A 13,383-nucleotide genomic window follows, 5' to 3' on the forward strand; every position below is an offset into this window, starting at 1 on the left:
TGTTTCACATTACATTACTGTTGCATATGCTCATCCAGCATATGAACACATTACACTACATTTTAAACCGTTGTACTCTACAATACATTTCATGCTACGTACGCCCATTGTGTGCATACGTAGTACATTGTTTCACATTGCATTACTGTTGCATATGCTCATCCAGCATATGAACACATTACACTACATTTTGAACCGTTGTACTCTACAATACATTTCATGCTACGTACGCCCATTGTGTGCATACGTAGTACATTGTTTCACATTGCATTACTGTTGCATATGCTCATCCAGCATATGAACACATTACACCACATTTTGAACCGTTGTACTCTACAATACATTTCATGCTACGTACGCCCATTGTGTGCATACGTAGTACATTGTTTCACATTGCATTTCTGTTGCATATGCTCATCCAGCATATGAACACATTATACTACATTTTGAACCGTTGTAACCATTTGACTATACATAAACATTTCTACCGTTGTTAAACATTTCATCTTGATGGTTTGGTTTGAGTAAGTGATTTAAGTAACGAGGCATGTGTAATATGATACAAGCATGGTGGATACGCCGCTGGTACTTCCTATATATAAGTGTTTGTATGGTATTACATATCGTAGCGTTATTTGAATCATTTCAATTTGAGACATAGAACATGTTATACAAATAACACGCTTTTCACAAGACATTGATTTACAAACAACAAATCTTATACAAACTCTTTTTACATGGTTATTCAGTTAACCATGCATTGTTCTCTTATTTATACATATCATTTGATCTTACCGTTTTCAAATGATTTACAAGACAAAGCAAAATACGAGGTTCATGACTAAACATTTTCTCAAACTTAAGTCATGAATTCCGTTTTCACAAAACCAATGTATCTCACAGGCATTTTTATGCTGACGTACCTATTTTCACATGTGTTTTCAGGAGATGATGCATAGGACTTATCAAGACATACTTAGGCGGACCTGTGCCTTAGTGACTTAAAACGAGACAAGAACTAGTTAATTCATGTTATGTACACTTTGATTCTTGTTCAGACAATGTAAACTTTCATGTTTGATTTATAAAACGAAACTTCATTTGCCATGGATTTGAAACAATTGATTCTGTTACAACACTCCCCGACGTTTCCGCCACGTTTTGTATGTTCTACGTGGTCGGGGTGTGACACCTCCTTTGTTCCAGGATCATCCCAGGTTCAAGGATCCTCCTTTGTTCCAGGATCATCCCAGGTTCAAGGATCCTCCTTCGTTCCAGGATCATCCCAGTTTAAAGGATCCTTCCAGATGTCGGGATCCTTAAGGAGTTTGCAAACAGGAAGTTCAGATGTCCATCAAGGAGATTTTATTCCGATGCAGACCATTGCTTCTACTGGTCCTTCGATCATTCCAGAGTCTCAACAATATGGGTTCACATCCGGAGTTACTAATTCGAACCCGCTGGGAGGTAACACTTTTAATAATTCTCTTACCACTAACCATGGATTCATGCAGGATACAGGTATCAACCATGCCATGGCTAGAGAATTGCAAAAGTTAAAGGATATGATATCAAGTGTTCCAGGAGTGGTCAAACCTATCCCGGAAATGGCAGATGGGATCCATAAGATATCTCGTTTTGCACCACCAATCTGTGATGCTGAGATACCCAAGAGGTTCCACGTGCCAACCATGAAGTTATATGATGGTTCAACGGATCCTGAAGAACACGTAGCACAATACCGGGAGAGGATGGAGATCAATCCAATCCCAGAAAGATTAAAGGAAGCATGTCTGTGCAAAGGATTTGGATCCACTCTTACTGGATCAGCTCTCAAATGGCTGCTAAGTCTTCCCCCTACTCTATTACCTCATTTGCTAACCTAGTTAACCTATTTAATAGTCAGTTTTCTTGTAGTAGAAAATTTGAACGCTTAACTAGTGATTTATATAGGATAACCCAGGGTCAGAATGAATCATTAAGGGATTACATTACCAAATTTAGTAAAGAATCCTTAGACATTCCCAACCTGGATATAGCCACGGCTGTTGAGGCCTTTAAAATGGGATTACTTAGGGATTCGTTGTTCTATGATGATCTTGTTATAACACTGTTTTGGTCAAAAATCACACAAGGATAATGCAACCAAACTCTTTGTAAACGGGGAATGATGCTTGATATGATGAACAAAGTAAGGGATTACTTAAATGTAAATTGCACAAGTGACACAAGGATTTATACGAGGAAAAAGCCCTTGATCAATGAATGATCTCCGGCATAAAAAACCTCGGGTGATGGAAACTACCGATCACCAAACTTCAATATAACAAACAATGTTTACAACTTTGGATGGTAACGAGCTAGGTACAAGGATCACTATAGTATCGTATGCTAGAGCGTGTGAGAAATATGTTATGTCCTCCGAATGCTGTAGAGTGCCATTTATATAAGCGTGTGTGGTTGTATTTTAGGTAAATCACCTAACTACTAGCTCGTTACCCCTTTAGAAATAGAAGTAAATTTAGCCTAACTAATTGCCCTTAAATTGTGCTAGGTTTCCATATTCTCCATAACGTCCATCTTTGATTGTGCTAGTGTGAAATTAGTGTGACAGATTCCTTGTTAACGTTGCTAAGACCAGGTCCAACTCGTAATTCATGCAAAACATCATTAAATTCAAAAAGAACAATCATTAGTATGAGGATCCTTAGGATGATCCGTGATCCTGATCCTGGAGTTCTTCTGAGGATCACTATCTGCCAAGGAAACAAGGATCACTTGTTAGGATATCATGTAAGGATCATAGGTCATAAAAATCCTGCCCTAACAATTGCCCCCAAAATATAAGGAGTATTTATGTAATATAAACGAGTTATATTTTGCCAGTCTTATCTATAACTAACTCAACGGATATATAGCTGTTAAGAATGAACTATCCGTTGCGATCTGACGTCATGGAGGTGACAGCCCTGCATAATCATGATTATAAATAGAGATAGGGATAGAATCGTTTGCATTTAAATTCAATAACTCTTCCCTTTATAACCGCGACCAGAGGATTGAACAGGTATTCCCCTTTATTTCCTTCTTGCTTGCTCTGTTTCTCTTTCTCTTTCCATCGTTCTGTAAAAGATGTCGCTCCGGAACTCTCCCTGTAAGGATCCTAAGAAGAACAGCCCTTTGAAGGGTCAAGGGATCATCAAGGATTCCCCTACCGAGAGGTGTTGTTTTACCGACCCTCAAATCGACAAAATCCGTCGTTGCTTTCCGGCGGAAACCCTTTTCAAGTCTTTTAGTCCTACCGCTTTGAGTGATTTCATCTCTGAGACTTGGGTAGCTTTCCCGGTCACTCCTTTCATGATAGGATACTCGTATCCTTTCCCTCAGTTTACCCAATCCTTTTTCTCCCTTACCGGCATCTGCTATATCCAGGCTATGCCGATGATCTGGAGGGTGTTATACACCCTTGAAAGGATCATCGAACAAGAAGGGATAGACCTTGGCATGGCAGAGTTGGCTGAGATGTATGATCTCACAACTTTTGGATCCCACCGATATTTGTTCAAATGAAAGGCCGGAGAAGAGCATCCTGTTCTCAAAGTTACCAAAAATGACATGAACTGGAAGCGGCGGTTCTTTTTTGTAAAGAGAGATACCATCCCTAATGGGGAGGATTTGCCAAAGAAGTGGGCCACCCATGGTAGGATATAGGATCCTGGAAGGATCACCGTAGAACTTGTCCTATAGCATGAGAATCACTGATGTTCTGTTGTTTTCTTGTTGTGCAGCTATCTCCGTTTCACACCTGAAGTTGACTCCTGCTGCAAAAGAGAGATTCCTGGCTTTTAAGAAGCTCGATCCTGAAATAAGAACTTTCCAGGTTACTATCCAGGATTCTCAGGAAGTATCCTCTGCCTCTGTTACAATGTCAAGTAAGTATCCTTATTTAAAAAGCAATTCTATGTAGGATTTCAAATTTAGCTAGAATACTTATCTTATTGTGGTTGTGTAGGTGCTGGAAAATCCTCTAAGTCTGCTTCGAAGTTCGGCATTGATGATCTTACTAATGTCAAATCTGCAAGGAAGAAGACTCCTGCTGCTAGCCCAACTGCTTCAGCCCCTAAAGCACCAATCAGGGGAAAAGGAAGCAAGAAGAGAAAGGCCTCTGAGGATTTGCAAGGTCTGCCCCTGCTTCGCCAATAGTGTCTGGATTACATCAGCGAGGTAAGGATCACTGTCCTGTTTGTGTATCCTGCTGGTCTAAGGATCACTTGGTTTCTGACATTATTCCTTGTCTTCCTTGAATTTGCTGAAGTAGAGACATATGTTGGCCATGTTGAGGATCAGGATCGCCAGATTGCTGACCTTTAACAGGTTGGGGTGTTGAAGGATCTCAAGATAGCCGATCTTCAGAATGAGCTCCAGGCCACCAAGAATGATGTTGCCAAGATGCTGATCAACTTTGACTATGAGAAGCACGAGATCACCCAGGATGCCAAGGTCTCTGCCGCGATAACTATGTACAAGATCCAGCTGCAGATGGCTGCGGAGGCTTAGGATCCTGCTTTTGACAAGAGCACCTGGGATGTCGAAGGCTGGAAGGCTAGGCTGGCTGAACTGGAGGATGATGAGGAGGCTGAGGAGATTCCGATGCTTGAGGGTGGAGACATTGGCAAGGATCAGGGTGGAGAGGCAAGTGGAGCCGGTGGTGATGGTGCAGCGAAGGATTGAGCTGCAGGATTGGGCAATGATGGAAATTTCTAGACATAGCCGGAGCCCAATTTTTTTTTTTGTTTGGTGGTTTGTGATGTTTTAAAACAATTATGGTCTGTATTTGAACAATAGTTTAGGGTTGAGGATCTAGGATCCTGTGAACAATAGGTAGGATTACATATGGTGGAGGGATCCTCTGTTTGGGGGATGAAGCCATTGTGATCCTGCCGCCTATAATTTCCTGCACTTGCTATGACCGCATGAACAATGGACACCCTTTGCCAACCCATGTAGACGGGCCACGTTTTGCTGGTAGAAACGTGGGTTGGCAATTTTGACAACTTAAAAAAAGGGGTGTAAATATTTAATGAATAAAACTTTTAACTTTTGACTTATCCTGTGATGTTATCCTTGTTTATCCTTTTAATTTCCAATTGTTTTGATATATATTTGTCTGAGTAAGAAAAGTTAAGCAAATTATGTTTAAGAAATTTAGGATATGATCCAGGATCAAATATCCTATAATCGAGAACTTCCAAAAAGTAGTTAACTTTAAGGATCATAGGTTCAGTTGTCAAAGTGTGAGGGTTAGTCAAAATAATGAATGTATTCAAAATAGTTAAGGATCATACCTGAGAATCCAAGTTAGGATCTCAACCTTTAACCAGAATAATCGTAGGAGGAACTTTAATGGGTAATAAGGATTGAGGATCCTTAATTGTTTATCTGTGAAAGCCTGAAAATAGAATATAACTTGGGACTAAGCCAATATCATAGATAAGTTAGTAACTGGGGACATGCCCAAAGGATAACTGGGGACAAGCCCAAAGGATCACTGGGGACAAGCCCGAAGGATAACTGGGGACAAGCCCAAAGGATCACTGGGGACAAGCCCGAAGGATAACTGGGGACAAGCCCAAAGGATCACTGGGGACAAGCCCGAAGGATAACTGGGGACAAGCCCAAGAATCGTATGTAAACTGGAGTATGACCCTCACTGGCGACTATCCAAACTTAGTGACATGAAAATGCCAAAACCTTAGCTAACGTGAAAACGTTAGAAACCTTAGGAACGGATGTATGGTACGTCTACCATTATACGTAGGATCCTAGGTATAGCCAGTACGATGGAATTGTCAGCCCCTAAAACGAGTACTGGTCCCAAAGACGTGAACTATACCAGGATCATCGTGCGCTACAGGCGAAACTGGGGACAAGCCCAAGGATAACTGGGGACAAGCCCAAATAACTGGGGTTGAACCCAATGATCTGAGTTGCTTCTGAAGATTGTCGACAATATGCTAAGGATACCTAGACTATCAGAACTCAAAATCTCGTGAGAGAAGGATGAAGGATACATGATCCTTATCCTTAAATAAGAAAATATGTAAATAAGAGTTCAAGCTTAGGACATTACCAGAGTAAGGATCATCGATACTTCAGGGATCCTTGAAGGATACTTCTAATGTAAGGATCATATGTGCCAGAAGGATCCTACTCACATGAAATATTTCTTCAAGTGGACAGCATTCCAGGCTCTTGGTAACAAATTACCCTCCATGGTCAGCAGTCTATATGCCCCCTTTCCTGCTTCGGCTTCGATCAAATAAGGGCCTTCCCATTTTGGTGCCAATTTCCCATCAGCAGGATTGATGGTATTCTGGAATGCTTTTCTCAGTACCATATCCCTGTTAGGGCTGGATTTTATTGTAGGTGATCCTTACACATGATCCTAACCAGTGATCCTTGTTTCTTTGGAAGACAGTGATCCTCAGCAGAACTTCAGGATCAGGATCATGGGACATTATGGTGATCCTCATACTAACGGCCACTTCCGCTTAATACAATGTTGTTTTGCAGGAACATCTAGCAGGATATGCTCAAAAGACCATGATCTAGGGACGCGTCTTCACAAATATGGCAAGAGCTAAATCAGAGATAGACGTTGCACAGGATATGGAAACATGGCTTGATTCATGGGCAGCAATTTAGGCTAGATTATCTTTATTTCTAAAGGGGTAATGAGCTGATATCTAGTCATTTTACCTAAAATAGGTCACCCACACATGTATAAATACCACTCTTCCTCATTCGGAAGAACACACACGACATACGACACAACTATCAAAACACTTAGACACTCAGTGATCCTTGTACTCAGCTCATTATCATCCAAAGTTGTAATCATATTTTTGTTATATTGAAGTTGGTGATCGGTAGTTGCCATCACCCGAGGTTTTTTATGCCGGAGATCATACATTGATCAAGGGCTTTTTCCTCGTATAAATCATCGTGTCTTTGCATCTTTATCACAGAAGTGATCCTTTACTTTCATAATTAACCAAGCATCATACCCCGTTTTCATAAAGTTTGGTTACATTATCCTTGTGTGATTTTTGACCAAAACAGTTTGGCGCCCACCGTGGGGCAATTGGTGCTTCATTCATAAGAAAATCTTTTGTTCGAAATCATTTCAAAGAGTTACATGGCTTCATCATTGAAGAACACGTCCACGGCGATGTCTGCAGTTACCTCATCACAGATCACCTTGCCTCCTCCACCGGCAGGATCTCAGAAAAATACGGAGAAGAGATCAACTCCCACTTTCTCTAAACCTCTATCTTCTTCTGCTATGAATTCTTCTATTCCCAGTACTAGTGATGTATTTGCTTTAATTTTGCAGATGAAGGATCGTATGCAGCGGCAAGATGAAACCAACGAAAGGATCCTCAGGGAAATTGGAGATCTCAAAAGACAAAAGAAAGCGGCAGAGGATCATTCTCCACTGATGCCCAAATCCTTGAGCTTCGATACTCCAATGATCACTTCCCAGCCATCAGGGATCCCCGACGTGCAAATCATAGGGGAGTCAAGAGGATCACGTCTCAACTCGGCAGCAATGACTCAGACATCAGATTCACATTTTCAGCCAATAGGATCCTATCCTCAATACATGGGATCCTTCATGAATCCGGGAGCCTATCCGGGGGCACAGCAGTTTCAAGGATCCTACTTTATTCCAGGATCATTCGAGGGCCAAGGATCCTCTTTTGTTCCAGGATCATCCCAGGTTCAAGGATCCTCCTTCATTCCAGGATCATCCCAGATACCAGGATCCTTACAGATGCCAGGATCCCTAAAAAGTTTGCAAACAGGAAGTCTAGATGTCCATCAAGGGGACTTCATTCCAATGCAGACCATTGCTTCCACTGGTCCCGCCGTTGTTCCAGAATCCCAGCAATATGGATTCCCTAACTTGAACCCAATGGGAGGTAACACTTTAAATAATTATCCTATCACTAACCTTGGATTCATGCAGGATACAGGTACCAATCACGCTATGGCCAGGGAATTACAGAAACTAAAGGACATGATCTCAAGTGTTCCAGGGGTAGTCAAGCCTATCCCAGAGATTGCAGATGGAAGCCACAAGGTATCTCGCTTTGCACCACCAATTTGTGATGCAGAGGTACCCAAAAGGTTCCATATCCCTACCATGAAGCTGTATGATGGCACAACGGATCCAGAGGAGCATATAGCACAATACAGGGAAAGGATGGAAATCAATCCTATCCCAGAAAAGTTGAAAGAAGCATGCCTATGTAAAGGATTTGGATCCACTCTAACTGGATCAGCTCTTAAATGGCTACTAAGTCTTCCCCCCTACTCTATTACTTCATTTGCCAATTTAGTTAATTTATTCAATAACCAATTCTCTTGTAGCAGAAAATTTGAAAAATTAACTAGTGATTTATACAGGATAACTCAAAATCATAATGAATCATTAAGGGATTATATAACTAAATTTAGTAAAGAATCCTTGGACATTCCCAACTTGGATATGGCTACGGCTGTTGAAGCCTTCAAAATGGGACTGCTTAAGGATTCATTATTCTACGATGATCTTGTTATGACACCATGCAGGAATTTAGATGAAGTAAGAACTCGAGCACTCAGGTTTATCCGGCTAGAGGATGACAAGAGGATCCAGGAAAGACAAGTAGGATCCTCAAAACAAGATAAGCAAGGATCCTCCTCAAAAGCAACAAGTTCAAATCCTACCATAGAAACGAGAACAAGAATGTGCATGCTGTTGACCAAGAAGAGGATGATGAAGAATATCCTCCAATCTCAGAATATTGTTTTTCCGTCGATAATCATGAACTGATCCTTGCAATGCAGAATCTAGGTGAAAAAGCTAGATGGCCCAGGAAGAGTGATAAACCATCCGGGACTAAAGATAAGTCCAAATGGTGTGCATACCATGAGGATTTCGGGCATCTAACTGAAGATTGCATAGCCTTAAGAAAAGAAATTGGATACCTGCTAAGCAAGGGGCATCTAAAAGAATTATTGGGGAGAAAAAAGCAAAGGACCCAGGATCCTGAAAGGATCCCTGAAAAGGCTCCAGCACCTCCGGCAGACGCACAAGTGATTAACTTTATATCCGGAGGATCGGACATTTGTGGTACATCCTTTTCAGCGGCCAAAAGACATGCAAAATAATCAAAAATGGATAATGGAGAAAGGCCTATTAGAACCTCAAGTGTCTCAGAAGGGAAGATGATAACATTTGATGAGAATGATCGCATTAACCTTCAGGATCCTCACCATGATAGTTTAGTGATCACTCTCTTTATCTCTAACCATTTTGTCCGCAGGATCCTTATTGACGGAGGGAGCTCAGTGAACATTATCCAGCTTGATGTCCTGAAGAAGATGGGAATCCCAGAATCAGACATCACACCAAGATCCTCCGTGCTTGTAGGATTCAGTGGAGAAACGAAGAAAACTTTGGGGGACATCAAACTCCCAATCTACGTGGAAGGATTACATAATTACCAAAAATTTTGTGTTATTGACTGTTTATCTTGTTGCAACGTTATCCTTGGCAGGCCTTGGATACATGACATGAAAGCAGTTCCATCTACCTACCATCAATGTGTGAAGCTCCCTAGCCCATGGGGGATAATCAAGATCGACAGTGATCAGCAAGAGGCTAAGGATTGCTATACCTCATCCATGAAGCCAACCTCGAAGCCAAGGGAGCAATAGCAATTACAGTATCCTCCGAGGAATGTCTTGGAGGCAAGGGAACAAGATGTAGATGAAATCCTCTTGGATCCTAGTGATCCTGAATCAAAAATCTATATCGGATCAGGGATCCTTGGCAACATGAAAGAAGACATGATATCCTTCCTCAAAAGAAGAAAATCTACCTTTGCTTGGAAACATGAAGATATGACAGGTATATCTAAGGATATTATTACTCACAAACTTGGCATTGACAGGTCTATCAAACCAATCCATCAAAAAAGGAGGAAGTTTGCACCAGAAAGGAATGCCATTATCCAAGAAGAAGTAGAGAGACTACTTCGAGCAGGTATGATCAGAGAGGTAAAGTATCCAAAATGGTTAGCCAATGTGGTTGTTGTCCAAAAGAAAAACGGAAAGTGGAGGGTATGTGTCGATTTCACTGATCTAAATAAGGCATGTCCCAAGGATCCTTTCCCATTACCCCACATTGACTCCATGGTGGATGCAACAGCGGGGCATGAACTGTTGACCTTTATGGATGCATCATCTGGGTTCCAACAAATCCAGATGGAACCATCTGACCAAGAGGATACAGCCTTTATGACCCCAACTGGTTTATATTGTTATATTGCCATGCCTTTTGGACTAAGAAATGCAGGTGCAACATATCAAAGGCTGGTAAATATGATGTTCAAAGATCAAATTGGAAAAACTATGGAGGTGTACATAGATGATATGGTGGTCAAGTCAAAGAAAGCTGAGGATCACCTAAGGGACTTGGAAGAAGCATTCGATATCCTTGATAGTTACAACATGAAACTTAATCCTTCAAAATGCCATTTTGGTGTTAAGGCAGGAAAGTTCTTAGGATACATGGTAACCCAGAGGGGCATTGAAGCAAGCCCGGAACAAATCAAAGCATTAATAAATATCAAATCTCCTGCCAATGCCAAGGATGTTCAAAGACTGACAGGCAGGATAGCAGCTTTGAACAGGTTCATATCGAAATCCTCAGAAAAATGCAAAGAATTCTACGATATCCTAAGGAAGAATAAGAAGTTCGAATGGACTGAGAAGCATGAGAATGCTTTACAAGCCCTAAAAGAGTATATGTCCTCAGCACCAGCATTAGCAAAACCGGAAAAAGGAGATGTGTTATCCTTATATCTGGCGGTATCCTCAACCGCTGTAAGTGCTGTCCTTGTTAAGGATCACGAAGGTACACAATATCCTATCTACTATGTAAGTAAAAGTCTACTTGATGCCGAATCCAGGTACTCACACCTCGAAAAACTTATCCTTGCATTAATCATGGCATCGACTAAGTTAAGACATTATTTTGAAACCCATACTATTGTTGTTAGAACTAATTTTCCAATTAAGAATGTCCTCAGGAAACCAGATATGTCAGGGAGAATGGCTAAGTGGGCAGTAAAGCTTAGTGCCCATGATATAAGATACGAACCAAGAACAGCTATTAAATCTCAGGCACTAGCTGACTTTGTGGCTGATTTCAGTAGTGATCTACAAAAAGAAGCAGAATTGGAGGTTCAGCAGTTGGATGAGACCAAGGATCCTTGGATACTACACACTGACGGATCCTCAAATATCAAAGGCACAGGGCTAGGGATCCTACTAAAATCGCCACAGGGGGACATAATACCCCACTCCATAGCCTGTGAATTCCAAGCAACTAACAATGAGGCTGAGTATGAAGCCTTAATTGCTGGCTTACAAATTGCTAAGGATATGGGGGTAAAGTATCTCAAAGTATATGTAGATTCATTATTGATCACTAATCACTTTAACGGATCCTATGCTGTTAAAGGTGAAAAACTAACAAAATATTTAGAGATAGTCAAAGAATTGGCACTCTCTTTTGTTTCTTTTAGCTTAACACAGGTACCAAGGGAGGATAACACGGAAGCTGATGCATTGGCCAACCTAGGATCATCCTTGAAGATTCCAGAAGATATAAGTATCCCTATCATCCATATCCTGGCTCCTGCTATTGAAAATCAGGTGGCCATGGAAATAGAAGAGGATACTGCAATGATCCCTAGTGAAGAAGCCCAATCTTATTCAGGATCATGGATCTCACCAATCATGAGATACTTGCAACATGGGGAGATTCCAACGGGAGAAAATCCTAGAGCTTTCAGGATTAAGGTATCTCAATTTGCAATCTTAAATAATGTGCTATATAAACGATCCCTTGCAGGACCATATTTAAGATGTATTGAAGATCCTGAAATTGAAGAAGTGTTGAGAGACTTCCACGAAGGAGATTGTGGAAACCACACTGGGGGCAGGGCATTATTCTCAAGGATCCTTAGAACAGGATACTACTGGCCAACCATGAAAAGGGATGCTATAGAGTATGCTAAGAAATGTGATCCTTGCCAAAGGCATAGCAATATCCTTCACCAACCAGCTGAATTACTACACCCCATTCCATCCTCTTGGCCATTCATGAGATGGGGAATGGATATAGTTGGCAAGCTCCCTAAAGCACCTGGTGGAAAAGTATTTATGCTTGCCATGACTGACTACTTCTCTAAATGGATAGAAGCTGAAGCCTTTGCTCAAGTCAGAGAAAAAGAAGTTATATCCTTTATCAAAAGAAATATTATAACTAGATTTGGCATTCCCTCTGAAATTGTATGTGATAATGGTTCCCAATTCATTGGAAGCAGAACCACTAACTTTTGTAACAGTTGGGGAATCAAGATGATAACATCAACACCAGTTCATCCACAAGCCAATGGTCAAGCAGAATCATCCAACAAGATCATCATCAACAATCTGAAAAAGAAGCTAGGATCCAAGAAAGGAAAATGGGCAGAGGAGTTACCTTATGTGCTATGGGCTGATAGGACAACTCCTAAGAATGCCACTGGCCAAACACCTTTCTCTTTAGTATTTGGGGCAGAAGCAGTGATCCCAACAGAGATGGTGATCCCAACTGCTAGAACCATTGCTCGTGATCCTGAAGAAAATGCTGCAATCCTAGCTCAGGATTTGGATACTATTGAAGAAATCAGGGATCTAGCTAGAATAAGGATGGCAAGCTACCAACAAAGAATGGCTGGTACCTACAACAAAAATGTCAGGATAAGGAAGTTCCAAGTCGGAGATATGGTGTTGAGAAAAGCATTTCAAAATACTATCAATCCTGCTGACGGGAAGCTAGCACCAAAATGGGAAGGTCCCTACTTGATTGAAGCTGAAGCAGGAAAGGGGGCATACAGGTTGCTAACCATGGAAGGAAACTTGTTACCAAGAGCCTGGAATGCTGTTCACTTAAAGAAATATTTCATGTGAACATGATCCTTCCTGCATGTGATCCTTACATTGAAGTATCCTTGAAGGATCCTGAAGATATCAGGTGATCCTTACTCTGGTAATATGCTTATCCTAAAACTATTACATTTTCTTACTTTTTGCCTAAGGATAAGGATCATGTATCCTTCATCCTCTACTCACAAACCATTTGAGTTATGATAGTTCAGGTATCTTCAGCAAATCGTCAAAGATCTCCAAGAGCACCACAGATCCTTGGGTCCAACCCCAGTTATCCTTGGGATTATCCCCAGTTTCCGCCAGCAGCGCACGATGATCCTGGTATAGTTC

The sequence above is a fragment of the Helianthus annuus genome, chromosome 6 (genome assembly GCF_002127325.2).
Source record: "Helianthus annuus cultivar XRQ/B chromosome 6, HanXRQr2.0-SUNRISE, whole genome shotgun sequence".
In the NCBI taxonomy this organism is placed as follows: Eukaryota; Viridiplantae; Streptophyta; class Magnoliopsida; order Asterales; family Asteraceae; genus Helianthus; species Helianthus annuus.